Genomic DNA, 6,168 nt, shown 5'->3' on the forward strand with positions numbered 1-6,168 from the left:
TTTTTATATATTTTTATATTTTTTTTTATATTTTTTATATATTTACTTTGTATTGTCTTAATTATTTTTATTAAGAGAATTGAACTTGGAATTAAAAATTCTGATAATATATACTTTTGCCTTTTCTGTTCCTAATCTATTGAGCATTTTACTGAACTAATTATAAGCCGTATACATATAATATAAGTCCTATTAGGGGGAAATAGAGTAAAACCAGGTACCTCAGTTTCTTCTTGATAAGTGTTATTATCTTTGGCCAACTCGTGTTATTAGTTGTAGATTGCCATCATTATTTGAGATGAACTGTGCCCACGTGCATATTTTTTTTTTAAGAGAAGTCCACAATTTTTGGGCCAAAAAAGATCGATATCGGGGCAACAATTGAGTCATCGTGGACTTTTTCTATATACAGGGTGTAACTAAACAAACGCATATGGACAATACTATCAGATACAGAACAACAATTCAAATCGAAAAGTTCTGAACCATTTTTTTAACTGAGCTTTCTTTTTGTTGTTATATGATGTTAAAGTTAGCTAATCAGCGCCTGTCTCTACACCAGAAAGCAGATTCGCTACTCCGACCCCCGTCGTACCTTCTCTGTTTTCCGTTGTAGACAGGCGCTGATTAGCTAACTTTAACATCATATAACAACAAAAAGAAAGCTCAGTTAAAAAAATGGTTCAGAACTTTTCGATTTGAATTGTTGTTCTGTATCTGATAGTATTGTCCATATGCGTTTGTTTAGTTACACCCAGTAGAGCATCTGTTTCAGTAAATGCAGCATTGCATTCTGTACGTATTAGAGAGTATATCGCACTAGTTTTGATCGTCACTTTGTACGCTGGTGTTTGTTATTTTCTTCGTGTTGAGGCATAACCGGATACCTACACACCTCATATAATGAAAAGAGGAAAAATTATTGACTTTGTCTCTCTACAAAAAGCAGTTGAAAATGGAGACTGCTACTCAGAAAAAAAATCACTAAATAAAACCTTTTTGAGACCCTAAAGTTAAAAAATTAAATAAGAAAGTCCTGCAGCAATGTAAAGCAAGAGGATATCTTTGTTTGTGATCTTTGTTTATAGAATACTGTTTTGTATTGTATTTTGATTAAAATAAATCAAGATTTCGGCACAGTGTTTTACAAACTTTCAAATGGGTACCCGATTTTAACCTACTGGTAGGATAAAACCGGGCATTTTGACTTCTTCAAAAAATCCTGTTATCCTTGGTAACTAAATTTTTTTTTTCAGCAACTAATCTCATTTTCTCATAGTTCAAGGTCCACTAAAGACTACTAACGGTCAGTAGAATTTTTTTTGCTCTCCGATTTTTTGTAAGAAGACAAATCCAAAAAAGTATCCGGTTTTACTCTACTTTCCCCTACTCTTAAAATTATTACATATACAGAAAGAAAATTATATTAGAATATAGAAAAAAAATTATATTTTGATATACATATAAAATATAATGTGTGTGCGTGTGTGTGTATATATATATTAGTGTATATTATATTATTAAATAGCAGGGTTGGGAAGTAACGCGTTACTTGTAACGTTGTTACCGTTACAGTTACTTTTTTCGGTAACTGTAATGCCGGGATTATGATGAACTTAACGTAACGGGACGTGACGGGACGTGACGGGACGTGAAGTAACGTGACGTGAACTTAACGTTTAACATTTCTTGTGAAATTACGATCGCCGTAACGTGCCGTAAGCAGTGTGCATTGAACGCTTGAAAAGCGCAAGCGTTGTTTTTGTTGTCGTTCTCGTTGGTAGTTTTTGGTAGTTCCAAATGAATTCTGCTGTGAAATAACCGTATTCCGAATGCGCAACACAATGTCAAATGTTAACGTCGCGTTCCGTCTAGTCGGGCTGTTCACGTTTCAGCCAATCAACGCTCTCGACTCTTGCGCACGCTGCACTCGAGCTCAAAAATGACATTTGACATTGTGAAAGTCTCTCTCACACCAACGGTTTGTGCTCGTTTCTTCTTCCGCAGTTGAAGATACAAATATCCTGCCAAAATTAAATTGAAAACTTGATAATGCCTCACAGCAGAATTCATTTCGAGAATGACAACAAAAACGAACTTCTACACCACAGCTGTCAAACCACGCAGTGCTTCACGGCACGTTACGCCGATCGTAATTCGACAATTGTACCTCAAGAGTTAAGTTCACGTCACGTTACTTCACGTACGATACTTCACGTTATGTTAAGTTCTGATACTTCACGTCACGTTACATAAAGTCGATCATAATTAGCCGCATATAAAACAAGAGTGTTTTAAGTTTTAAGTCATTTCTCGTCCCGTCGCGTCCCGTTACGTCAAGTTTATCGTAATCCCGGCATTACTTAACGTCCCGTCGCGTACCGTTACGTTAAGTTCATTGTAATCCCGGCATGTGAAATTACGATCGCCGTGACGTGCCGTTACCTAATCTAACCAATAAAGTGTCGTTGATCGACATCTTCTGTTATATTCCTCCACTACAACATGTTCCGAATGCGCAACACAATGCTAAATGCCATCCTTGAGTTCGAGTGCAGCGCGCGCAAGAATCAAAAGCGTTAATTGGCTGAAAGAGTCACGTGAAGAGCCCGACTAGACGGAACGCGACGTCAAAGCTTGACATTGGCAAGCTTTCACGTCGTGTTAAGTTTTGATACTTCACGTCATGTTACGTAAAGTCGATCGTAATGAGTCACATATAAAACAAGAGTGTTTTAGGTTTTACGTCACTTCACGTGTCCCGTTACGTTAAGTTTATTGTAATCCCGGTATGATAACGGCGTTACAAATTTTGTTTGTAACGGAAAAAGTAACTTTGTTACATTTTTCGGTAACGAATTTAACAGTTACTTTTATCGTTACTTTTTTTCGAATTTACTCGATATAATTTTCATACAAAAGAACATATTGATAAGAGTGTTAAAGGATGCAGCATTACATGAAAACTTATTTACTGGAAGCTTATTCTGGTATCTTGTTTCTTTCTACTTTGTAAGATAATGTTTAAAAATTTTTAGTGCTTAATTTGATCTTGTATTAAAAAAAAAATTGTATGTAAAGTTTGTGTTATATATAAAAAAACTAACGGAAATTGTAACGACCCGTTATTTTTTGAGAAACGGTAACGGTAACGAGTTACTTTTTAGAAAAAAGAAGAGTAACGATAACGAGTTACTTTTATAAAGTAACCTTCCCAATCCTGTTAAATAGTATATGTATAAAATGTAATATGTAGAATATATAATGTATATTCTGCATGTGTGTTACATTATGTTTTAAACATGTTTAAAAAACATTTTTTTTAAATTTTGAACATGATTTTTTTTAATGGTGTTTAAAACATATCTAGATATTAAAAACATGTTTTAAACACAAAAAACAAGGTTTTTTTAAACATATTTGTTACCAACCCTGCGTTATAGGTCTTAAACAAACAAATATTTTACAAAAATGCGAGAAACCATTTTAAACTTATTAAAAGTGCAATTCACATCCGCAATAATTTTTTGGAATTATTCTGTGATTTTACTTCGTCACATTTTGATTGTTAAATATGCGGACATGGACATGTATCATTAGTGACATTCATCTTAAATACACACATATATACACACGATGCAATTTCCGGTAATAAGTATATAGAATGTCCCAAAAATCACCGAATGTTTTTTCTAATAATAGTTGCTCTGACCGAATTTAGGGATAATGTTTCATTTGGCGAAAATATCAAGAGTCATCAATAATTTTCGAATTATAAGCGATTGAAAAAGAGAGAAGGCCTTTTCACAAACTAAACTTTCTGAGATCACAAAAGATTGAAAAATTATGAAACAAACTACTTTTTTAGTTAATTTCAAGTACAATTTTGAATAGAATTTTAATTCGAGGCTTGGTAGCAAAGATATTAATATAATGGAAAAAAAATTGGAAATTTAAAAAATGAGGTGACCTCCCAAATTGAAGAAAGAATTTGCTAAAAGGATATATCAGTGATGGCTTTGAACTTAAATATGTAAGATTTCTCCGGAAATTATCTTTTTGTAATAAAAAATAGTTAGACATATTGATAACATTTAAACATCGATTCAATAAAAATTTTAATTCAAAAAACTCTTCCGCTCTTTAATATTTGTGTTATTGATCTTCTTTAATGACTTTAACCGACCAACATATGTTATCTATTTCCGATTAAATACGCAATAAATCAGTCTTAATAGTATCTTTATGAGTGAAGAGATCTTTTTATAAAAGTTATATTTTATATATCAAAAATCATACAGGTATATCTCCATCTTTACCTGTTTATTATCTCTATATGTTATATAAAACATTCAATTAATATGGAGAAAGACGAAACGTTAACGAAAACATCTAAAAGATATAATTTTCTAAATGTCATTTTTTTTAGATTCTTTCTAGATTATTCTATTTCGCTAAAGAATAGATATTTTCTTTTCATAAACCAGTATGTTGAAGAATCGTACAGCTACGTCATATCCGGTATTCGATTTGCAGAATGAGAAGAGAATATTTCGCAATGTATGTACATCTCATTTAAGCATGAGATAATCAATGATTAATCAGAAAAACGGATGCACTATATATAGAATATCTCATTTTAAAATACTCAACTATCTGTAAAATTAAGTGTTATGAAAAAATGTTTAAAAAATAGTTTTAGGGTTTTGAAAGCGACATAACATAGTGACTTCGATTATATATATGTATATGTATATACAGGTTGGGGCATTTATATTGAGACACCTAAATATCTAAAAAATAAAGCAAGATAGAAAAAAATGTTTCAGACAAAAGTTGTTCGGTTCTAAGGGGGACACATGATGAGATGCAATAAAAAGAGGGGGGTTCCATTTAAGAAAACATTGATCACATTGACTTGGCCTTGAAAAGATCATTCAAGGTCAAGTCCATATTTTCATCATGTGTCCCCCTTAGAACCGAACAACTTTTGTCTGAAACATTTCTTTCTATCTTGCTTTATTTTTTAGATATTTAGGTGTCTCAATATAAATGCCCCACCCTGTGTATATATATATTGTATATAGTATCAATAACGATTTTTAATATTATTTTAAACTCAATTTAATTTTTTTAAATAGCAATATTTTTTTAATAGATTAATATTCTATTCTTCAAATATTACAACCTTCATTTAAACATTTTTGACGTTTATTAGTTTGAAAATTATTTATCAAACTCTTCTGTAATCCGCTCTTAACATTACCTAGGATCAATGACGTGGAATCTGATTTTGTGTTTGTGTGTCACAGATAGAGATAAAAGGACCTTGAGGCTCGTCACTTCCTCAGCAATCCCCCTCTACATTGCCTTGTTGAGTGAGACAAAGAGGGATCTGAAAAGAATAGAAACTATCGTTGGAGCCTCATCGCTAAGAGAACAAAAGTGACGTCAATTTTAGATTCTTCTATTATTTTCATCAATTTTCGATTAGTTTTCGATTATTTTAAAAAAAGGATTATATATATACTATATATAATTTTCAATACTTAATATCATATATATATATCATATTTATATTACATTAAATACTTTTGTCTCTATTAGATTGATGGAGGTGATATCAAGTGGCCTGGAAGATCGTTAGATCCATAATTTCAGCAGAATTTAATGGGATTACATTAAAAATGTCATCTATCAAGAGCGGCCAATTACAATTAATGACATAAAAGAACGCATTCGTATTACTATCCCGTGTAATCAACTGTTGAAAATTATTCATTATTTCCATCGCCGAATTCAATTAGTTATTCAAATAAATGATGTTAACTTTAAATATCTTCTGAACAAAACAATATCTATCGTTTGACTTTCGTTTTATTTTGTAACGAAAATGTTGAGAGAGATAATTTATTTATCAGAAAACTCTTTCTAGTTTTCAGCATTATATATTTCGTGATGCTGGGTTTCAAATTAACATTTGATTAAAGCAAATTTTATTTGAAATTAAGTCAAGAATAATGTCATTTATTTCTTAAAGTTCCTTTCGTTTGCGGATAAATCCTTTTTCTCACTTTTTTAATTCTCACATTTATAATTTAAAAATTATTTATGTTTATTTTGCCGAGAAAAAATAATTAAAAAAAAAACCCGTTATTAAAAGATTCT

The 6,168-nt window shown here is 31.4% G+C and overlaps 1 long non-coding RNA gene across 2 annotated transcripts in view; it reads left to right on the plus strand.

The window, feature by feature from the left end:
- The window catches only part of LOC115238739, a 16,654-nt gene extending 10,818 nt beyond the window's left edge, over nucleotides 1–5,836 (plus strand). Inside the window, exons 2-4 of one of the 2 annotated variants that reach the window (XR_003884537.1) lie at nucleotides 4,488–4,560; nucleotides 5,313–5,445; nucleotides 5,608–5,836. This is a non-coding gene — a long non-coding RNA (uncharacterized LOC115238739). The remainder of the gene's footprint in view (nucleotides 1–4,487; nucleotides 4,561–5,312; nucleotides 5,446–5,607) is intronic. The other variant, XR_003884538.1, reaches the window with a different exon arrangement.
- The last annotated feature ends 332 nt before the right edge of the window (nucleotides 5,837–6,168 follow it).

This window comes from Formica exsecta, unplaced genomic scaffold (assembly GCF_003651465.1).
Source record: "Formica exsecta isolate Colony F162 unplaced genomic scaffold, ASM365146v1 scaffold355, whole genome shotgun sequence".
Classification (NCBI taxonomy): domain Eukaryota; kingdom Metazoa; phylum Arthropoda; class Insecta; order Hymenoptera; family Formicidae; genus Formica; species Formica exsecta.